This window comes from Sciurus carolinensis, chromosome 7, assembly GCF_902686445.1.
Source record: "Sciurus carolinensis chromosome 7, mSciCar1.2, whole genome shotgun sequence".
NCBI classification, from domain to species: Eukaryota; Metazoa; Chordata; class Mammalia; order Rodentia; family Sciuridae; genus Sciurus; species Sciurus carolinensis.
In genome coordinates, this window is record NC_062219.1 from 126,606,006 (window position 1) to 126,616,099 (window position 10,094).

General features: G+C 34.8%; 1 pseudogene; it reads right to left on the bottom strand.

The window, feature by feature from the left end:
• Positions 1 to 4,093: 4,093 nt before the first annotated feature.
• LOC124989678 (olfactory receptor 2J3-like) lies at positions 4,094 to 5,027 on the bottom strand (annotated as a pseudogene).
• Positions 5,028 to 10,094: the final 5,067 nt, after the last annotated feature.

Consider the following 10,094-nt stretch of genomic DNA (forward strand, 5'->3'; position numbering starts at 1 on the left):
CTTCTTCTAAGGACAACAAATATCAGAGACCAAATATCATATCTTCCATTTAGTATAGGAGCAAAGGCTTATGGCTATGCCAATTGCAGAGGCATGCTGTGTTTGATGGATTGAGGTAACTAAGTGCAGTACAAATATAAATTAAGGGGAAAATTTCTCTCTCATGGAAAGAAACTGGCGTTGAAACACTGTAAGTACGTGTTGGACCCATTTAATTAATGTGATTTAACCTTTTATTAAAATAGTGTTTGCTTATGATGACAAATCAAATCCTTTCCTTGGGACTGGTTATGGATATGTAGTGTCAGTGGTCATGGATGATCATAATTCCTTTACAATTGAATTGAACAAAATCTACAAACCAACGTACTTCCCACCTCATATGCAAATCCTACTTCGGACCATGCAATACCTGGCATAGAATGATTCAAGCTGCCAGGCAACTTTACCCACTTGCTATAATTTCTCCTTAAACACCAAGAATTGTCATTGAGTTTCAGGTTGAGGCTTCAGTTAAGAACACTACTGCTGCCTTAAATAATGCTCAGAGAGTCAGAGTGTTGCTTAATGAAGAAAGTATTCAGGTGCAGAGGGTGGTGCTAGATACACCAACTGCAGAACTGGGAGGACCTATGTCCTCATTAAAGCAGTATCTGTTTACCTGATAGTAATCTTAATATATCCTTGGCTGCATATAAGTCACAAAACTATATTCTAGCTAAAGGTGAATTTGGTATTGATCCTTTTTCTGCTTGGTTACAGTCTCTTCCTGTTTCCTGAAGATATGTTGTATTGTATTCTCCCTCTCATAATAGAGCTTATCATATTCTGCTGCTCTTGATATTGATGTTCTAGGATTTGGCTTAATATATATTCTGATGTGCTGCTCAAAGGACATTCTAGAATTTGGGCATAATAATATTATAAGGGTATTCAGGCACTTGGAAGATGGAATGTATCATAATTTAAAGAAAAGTGGGACAATAAAACACCCTCTCCTATACACCCCCTTTCCCCAAAACCTTAACAAAGTAAGGGAGCTGTGATAGGAATCTGTCACAAAACACCCAGACACATATGACCTTGAAGAACACTGGCTATCTTGTGAACAATAGGAACTAGTACAAGTTAGTGTTATCTGTAGGAAACTGCTTTCCTGCATATACACAAGTACAGTTGCTACTTGCAGTGTTGGTGGGCCAGGAAATTAAGCAAGTTAATGCTAATGATGTTACTGTGTCTGCAGTCTACCATATACAAGCCCTCTTTGAGTTGTAACTGGATAAAATTTCATAAAGGAAAAGAATCACAATATGGCAAAGCATTGAGGGACAGAAGTGCTGTCTGTCAGTCTGTCACCACTGCACTCTCTTTTTTTATTTAATTTTAAAAAAATTTTTATGGACTGTATTTTGACTCATCCCACACACATGGGGAGGGGGTATATGAAAAATGGTGGAATGAGACAGACATCATCACTCTATGTACATGTATGATTACACGAATGGTATGAATCTACTGAACTCTTCTTGAAACCATGATCTCTTGTTATCCTTCCACAACAAATGACTCCATGCTGTCTCTGAACATTTTTTTTTGGCTACGTTGACACCTAACCCCACTGGACTTCCACAGCTGGCTGTGGACAAGATAGCTATAGAGGTGCTTAAGCATTTACTGCATTTAGTTATATGAAACTTTTGATGACTGCTACGTGAAAAATGATCAGAACTTTCACATTATTTCAACTTCCTGTGCTATTGTGTACCACCATATAAAGGTAAAAATAGATGTGTATGAAATAATTGGTTTTGTTAGATATCTCACAGGTGTTTTTGCTAAAATTCAACATATTGTCTCACTAACCATAATTGTATATGAGGGAATATGGACCAAGGCCTTCTCAATATTTACTATTCAACAAACAATAGCAATATTGAGAAAAAATTTTAAGTATCTCAATATATCTTTAATTAAACCAGAAATATTTTCTTCATAGAAAAGATAAAATGGCCATACCACCTAAAGTGCTACACAGATTCAATGCAATTCCAATTAAAATCCCAATGATGTACCTTACAGAAATAGAGCAAGCAATTATGAAATTCATCTGGAAGAATAAAAAAACCTAGAATAGCTAAAGCAATCCTCAGGAGAAAGAGCGAAGCAGGGGGTATCGCAATATCAGATCTTCAACTCTATTACAAAGCAATAGTAACAAAAACGGCATTGTATTGGTACCAAAATAGACAGGTAGATCAATGGTACAGAATAGAGGACATGGACACAAACCCAAATAAATACAATTTTCTAATACTAGACAAAGGTGTCAAAAATATGCAATAGAGAAAATATAGTCTCTTCAACAAATGGTGCTGGGAAAACCATATGCAACAGAATGAAATTAAACCCCTATCTCTCACCCTGCACAAAACTCAACTCAAAATGGATCAAGAACCTCGGAATCACAGCAGAGACCCTGCATCTTATAGAAGAAAAAGTAGGTTCAAATCTTCAACTTGTTGACTTAGCATCAGTCTTCCTTAACAGGACTCCCATAGCATAAGAAATAAAAGCAAGAATCAACAACTGGGATAGATTCAAACTAAAAAGCTTTCTCTCAGCAAAGGAAACTATCAGTAATGTGAAGAGAGAGCCTACAGAGTGGGAGAAAATCTTTGCCACTCATACTTCTGATAGAGTGCTAATTTCCAGAATCTGTAAAGAACTCAAAAAACTCTACACCAAAAATACAAATAATCCAATCAACAAATGGGCTAAGGAAATGGACACTTCACAGAAAAAGATGTACAAGCAATCAACAGATATATGAAAAAATGTTCAACATCTCTAGTAATAAGAGAAATGCAAATCAAAACTACACTACGATTTCATCTCACCTCAATTAGAATGGCGATTATCAAGAACACAAGCAACAATAGGTGTTGGTGAGGATGTGGGGAAAAAGGTACACTCATACATTGCTGGTGGGGTTGCAAATTAGTGCAGCCACTCTGGAAAGCAGTATGGAGATTCCTCAGAAAGCTTGGAATGGAAACACCATTTGACCCAGCTATCCCACTCCTTGGCCTATACCCAAAGGACTTAAAATCAGTATGCTACAGAGATACAGCCATATCAATGTTCATTGCTGCTCAATTCACCATAGCCAGATTGTGGAACCAACCTAGATGCCCTTCAGTTGATGAAAGGATAAAGAAACTGTGGCATATATATACAATGGAATATTACTCTGCCATGAAGAATGATAAAATTATGGCATTTGCAGGCAAATGGTCGAAATTGGAGAATATCATGCTAAGTGAGATAAGACAATCTCAAAAAACTAAAGAACTAATGATCTCGCTGATAAGCGGATGAGGACATATAATGGGGGGTGGGAGGGGTTAGTGTTAGGGTTAGGGTTAGGTTTAGGGTTAGGGATAAGGAGGGTGGTAAGAATGGAGGAAGGAAGGACTGTATAGAGGGAAAAGAGGGGTGGGAGGTGTGGGGGGGAAGGGAAAAAATAACAGAATGAATCAAACAACATTACCCTATGTAAATTTATGATTACACAAATGGTATGCCTTTACTCCATGTACAAATAGAGAAACAACATGTATCCCTTTTTTTTACAAAAAAAATAATGATAAAAACAAAATAAAAAAAAAAAAAAGAAACCACCAAAAAAAAAAAGAAAAGAAAAGACAAATTGAAAGATACATTCAGGTGATTTTAAAATTGGTAACATCCTCTTTCTAGTCAAATTGTAAAATGCTCTTTTATCCAAAAATCACACATTTTATTTCCAAAAAATGTGTAAGCCCTCAGATTGATTAGAATTATTATGTGGAAAAAGTTGCTATTGGTGTATATCTTCATTTGATGTGGCTGAGTTCTCCACCAGTACGTGGTATTTAGGTAGATTGTTGTATTTTTATATTTTAGAGAGTACTCTGTTGCCTTCTTTAAGTATTTGCTCAGTAAGTCAAATAGAGTGAAAGGATAGTGTGTGAATGGATGGACCAATGAACTACTGGTAAAAACAAGATATACTCTTGCAAAATTAACGTCACCAGTACACAGGTCATTCTCACCCCAGTAGTCTCCTAACTTCTCCTCTTACATCATTGTTTATGAGAGTATAGATGAGAGGGTGAGGCAAGGTGTGACAACAGTATAACACAGGGAAATGAACTTCCCTTGATCTTGAGAATTTTCTCTTGTTGGCTGTAGATAAATGCACAGAACTGGAATGAAAAAGAAGGAAACAACCATAAGATGGATTCCACATGTCCCAAAGACTTTCTGAAGTCCAGTTCTTGACTGCATCCTCATTACAGCATGAAAAATGGCACCATAAGATGTCAGAATGAGGATGACAGGGATGGAAAAAACAAAACAAAACAAAACAAAACAGAGTCATGACCTTGAGGGTCAGTTCATCAGCATGAGTATCAGCACATGACAATTTCAGGAGTGCTAGCATTTTCCAGAAGTGATCTACTTGATGATGTCCACATAGGGGTACTTGGGGGGTGAAGAGGGAATGGAGTGCTGAGTTTATAAAGCCACATAACCAGGAAGCTACAGTTAACAAGTGGCAGAGTTGAGGGTGCACGAGGACAGTGCAATGCAGGGGTCTGCACACAGCTACATAAGGGTCGTAGGACATCACCACCAGGAGGACACACTCTGCTTCCTAGTGCTAGGACAAAGTAAAGTTGAACCATGCAACCTGCATAAGAAAAGGTCTTCTCTGGACCCCAGAGACTCACCAGCAGTTGTGGGATGGAGCTGATAGTGTAGCAAAGATCCAGGAAAGAGAGGTTTGAGAGGAAGAAGTGCATGGGGGTGTGGAGATGGGAATCCAGGTGTGACCGCATGATGATGAACAGGGTGCCTATCAGTGTCAACAAGTAGAATATCAAGAAAACCACAAAGAGAGCTGCTTCCAAGTGAAGCCATTTAGAAAAACCCAGTAGAATGTAGTATCCTTCAGAAGTAGCATTGGTTTTTTCCATCATTTGTTATCTGAAGGGGAAAGAAATCACATAATTTCAAAATAATTAAATAACTGGCTCCAAAAATCATGGAGATATTTGAAAAATTAACAGAAGCCAATTATAAGACCTTGACACTGTTCAATCCTAGGGCAATTTAGAGTTTCTATTATAATTCTAGTAGTTAATTTAGAATAGGTTTTACAGTAAGTGAAGAGCATAAAAATCCTTACACTAAAAGGTATTAAAACAGCAAGAAAAAATAGACTGAGAGTGAAAACAAAGCTCTTCTATCTACCAGAGAACAATAAATTTAATTAAAACCAATGATAAAATATGTGATGAATGACAGGTTATTACATAGTCTAAAATAAAATACGTCCTGCCTGTTTCTTGTCTTTAATATTTTATTTCTTGTTATTGGGGATCAAATTCAGGGTCTCACACATGCTAGGTTAGTATTCTGCCACTGGGCTACATTCCTAGTACTCGAGCAATTGCATATTAATTACAAAGGGAAAAGAGTAAATTTTATAGTCCAATAACCTTTTGGACACCACCACGACCACATTATGAATGACAGCAGCATTTTGATTCAGACCAACATTATAAGGTTTGCAGATGTGATGCTTTCAACAGGATATGATATCAATCAGTGGTGTTTCTGCCAAAAATATACAGCCTAGTTCTGATAATAAACAAATATAACACAATCTCCAATTGAGACTAAAGAGCAGATTGTACTCTTCAAATTCTCAAGGTCACAAAAGGCAACAAATTGAGAAACTTGTCCAGGTTAAAGGAGACCAAGAACACACAATATCTAAATGTGTGATCCTCCACTTAAAACTATAGAATTAAAAATTTGAAAGTAAGGATAATTCTAAATTATTATTTGGATCATAATATTTCACATTTCATAATATTCAATAATAATCTATCTTGAATTTGCAGAGTTTAGTGACTGATAAGAGTTTATTTAAAATACTGTCCTTTAAAAAATAAAAAGTAAAAAAAAACACTGGTTAAAAACATATAGCATCTCTAAGATACTCTCAAAAGGCCCAAAAAACATGATGGTTGTTAGGACAATATATGATAGATATATAGATAGAGAGATAGATAGATAGATAGATAGATGATAGATAGATGATAGATAGTTGATTGTAAGTTAGATGACAGAACAAAGCTTATGTGGAAAAAATATCTAGTAAAGTGCAGTATGGAGAAAATGTATATGGTGTTTTTAGTACTACATTTTGTAATTGTTCAGTAAACCTTTAAATTTTAACATAATAAAATGCTAATAATAGAAAACACGAACTCGTTTTATGTTTTATCCAGATATTTGCCTTTTGTAGAAAAAAAGGAACATCATAAATACAATGTTCTTCTTTTCCATCCTAGTGTGAATGATATTTGATAAGAAAAGATCATTGAGTAAATGTCTAATGTAGCTAAAGGAGCAAATTTCTGTGAAACAAATAATCAGCATTACAAAATTAGGGACTTTGGTTATCTTACAGAATTTTTAGTTTACCTTCATTTATGTGATGATAGAAACCATAATAATTTCAATACAAATAATCATATGTATTGATGAAAATATTGGTGGGACAATATCTAATATAGTAGAGATTTCAAAATGTTAATGTAGGGTGAAAGATATTCAGACTCAATTAGATGTGCTTTTAGAAAGAACTTTCTGATATGATTTGTTCTTTTGGATCAAATCTTCTTTCTGACTGCAAAACAAAATCTAAGTACCAGAAAGACACAGAGACACATCTATATCAGTTTGAGTATCAATGATACAAAAACCCTGGAAATCTCAAGAGAAGAGGTAGAGTGATTCTTAAAGGATGTGTGAGTGTAAATATATTTTAAAGAGAAAATTTGAGGGAAAGGAAGAAAAAAATCCAGGGAAAGAGCATGGAAGAAAAGGTGTGAGGTGGAATCTGGTGGTAGCACTTAGAACTGGTAGGGTGAGCATCACAGGACTGAGAAATCTGTACCCATAAGGAAGATCACTACAATGTGTCTTATTCACTAGGGAAATAACTGATGCAATATTTAATTCTAGGAATCAGTTGTAATTACTACATATTTTTATTTTTAATTTTCCACTTTAGAGAATAATTATAAATGTTTAATGAAACTATTAAACAGATTTGATTATTTAACATTGCACATAGTGAGACTTTTTTTGTTAAAAAATAACCTATGTGGTTATGACTCTTAAGGTAATCCTTTTTCTCCTACAAGTTTTCAATCTTTTGTCAGAAAGATTAATACTACCCTTACTTATATAGTTATGATAATTCAACACTCTCCGTTCAAATATTCTCTTCCTCTGAACTGTCTCCTCCAACTTGGCCAAATCCTTCTCCTCCGCTCCTTTCAAGGCAATGCATTCTTTCATGTGTCCTAATAAGGTATATATAAAAAAATTTAGAGTAGACCACCTGTGGTTTCCTCTTTTCGGGTCCCTTTGTTATTCATGTTCTAAAAATGCAACTTATAAAATGTCCTGAGTGGGCAATTGGTTGTTTACACAGGAAAAAATTAGAAGCATTCAGTTTGGTCCCAAAGCTTTCAGACCTTGTTAGTCTTAATGGCATTGGTCATGTATAGAATCATTAACCAGTTACACTAATCTGAATTGCTATCTCCAATTCAGAAACCACCCAGGATAATCAGTGAGTACATTCATTTTTATAAATTATGTTCTTAAAAGCTATAGCTGAATCCAAAAAAGCAATAGTCATCTAGTAATTATGAAGATTCTTTTACTATAGGTCAGTACCATTTGAGGGATGATGGTAAGGACATATTTTGAAGTTTCCATAGATTAAATAAAAGAGAAAATAACAGATAAAGAGAAGTATGAATCCAAAGGTTGTAGCTACTTCCTCTGATAAAGAAATTATTTTCTTTTTCCTTATATAGATGTACCCATGACCCAGTACATGATCTAAAGCAAAATTGCAGTTACTGAGTATCTTTATCTATTGCATGAAATTTCTTTAATGCTCTTAAAAATAGAGCTAAAAAAGGAATTTGAAATATGGGGTCAAAAATATGTATCTCGAACGCAAGGAAGAGAAAGTTGGAATTTTTGTTTTCATCTTCTTCTTACTGGAGGGGAGGGAAAAAAAATGTGCTCCAATGTTGCATTTGTGGCCTGTGGAAAATTCTCCACTTTAGGTTTGCAATTGAGCAGTGCAGTCAGAAAACTGATCACTTTTTCCTATTCCTTTATCCATGAACTTTTTTTTTTCATTCATTGTTCCTGATCATATTAGTCCTTTCTTATTCTTACCTAGTGCTTAAGTGGTACTGGAACAACCTGCTTTATTCTCATCCTTCCTGTGTTTCCCTACATTCCCTGTAGGTTGTCTTCCCTATCCATCCCTGGTCACGTGTGGATGACCTGATCCCTGGTGTTAGTCTCCTTGAAATCACCACCACAAATGCTTGGCTAACCCTAGATTATAATCTACTACATCAATTTAGTAGAGTCTTAAACTTAAGTGTGGTTATCTTTGCTACGAAAGAGAAAACACTGAGGATTCTGTATGTTTTCTAGCCAGAAGGAGAAACTCATTAGAGCAAATCAGTGTATCAGGGAATCGGCCCTTATCTTAGAGCCTTTGGGGACTTTGTGTAGAAAAAAAAAAAAGAATGTAATTCGATTTCCTTGACTGAGAGGGTAAATCCCAAAGCTTTTGCAATTCATGACCTTCAAGGACATGTCCTGGTTAGAAAATTTTCATAGGAATGCCATCAGCATGATGCCACACTGTTGTACTAAGATGATAATGAATCTATAGTCTGACCATCACTGAGAAAACCTTTTTGAGCTGTACTCACTAAACAGTATATGGGTTCTCTTGAGTTACTGGAAATTTCTTCCCCTTCCTCATCCTGCTAAGGACTAAAATTTGTGAAATAATTTGTAAAGTAATCTAATTTGAGAATGGAAGAAGGCATGAAATAGTAAAATAAAATAAAAATAAATTAAAAATAATCTATATGTCTTGCACTTGATTAATTTGAATTCCTTGTTTCTACATGGTATGTCTAAGATCCAGGGCCAGGTCAAGACCTGAAAATGTGCTGAACATTCTCTGTAAGACCATTCAAATTATTACTCAGTCACTATCAAAGCTCAAAAGCTTTGATACAACAAAGAAAGCTTTGATACAAACAAATTTCCAAGTCATATTTATTTACATTTTTGTGGGTGTCTTGTGACAATATTCATCACAATATAAACAAAATAGCTATGATTATTAATATAAACCTAATAATCATATTCTTGGCAGTAAAAATGATTCCATGAATATAAATTAATGAATGCCTTAAATTTATTACCTCCTCACCTAATAGATTTAGATTCCACTTGTACAAAAGGAAATTGTGATGAAATCATTTCACATTATACATAATAAGATTACATTCAAAAATTAGTAATTTTTAGTCAGTATTCTGGTATGCTTCTTTTTTTAAATATGAGTAACAGAAAATGGTTTTTACTTCAGTAATCTGGATTGCTGTGAAAACCTAACATGTTGATATATTTTAGCTTCCACAGATGAGAAAAAATATGTTGCCATATTTATGAATTAGTGGATTGACACTTATCTTAGAGACATTGGGGCCTTTGTGCGAAAAAAGGAAGAATGTGATTTGATTTCCTTGACTGGGACATTGGGAGGGTAAATTCTAAAGTTTTGGTCAATTAATGCCTTCAAAAACTTGTCCTGGTTAGAAAATTTTATGCACTTAGAATGCAGAAGGGTGATTAATAGAGTTTGAGATGAAGGGAGGGTAAGCAGGTAAAATGAATTTCATCAATATATTCTATATGAGTATAGGTATATGTGAAAATATCATGCTGAGCCCCATTAATATGTAATATTAAAATATTAAAGATAAACATCTTTGATAACACATACAGAATCATCAAATACAACTATTGTCTAATTTGTTTCCAACAGTTTTAGTGCACAAATGTCACAGAAAAAGTCTTTCTTATCTTCAGTTCCCACTCTCTGACCCAAGACCCAATCCTGAGAGAACACTACC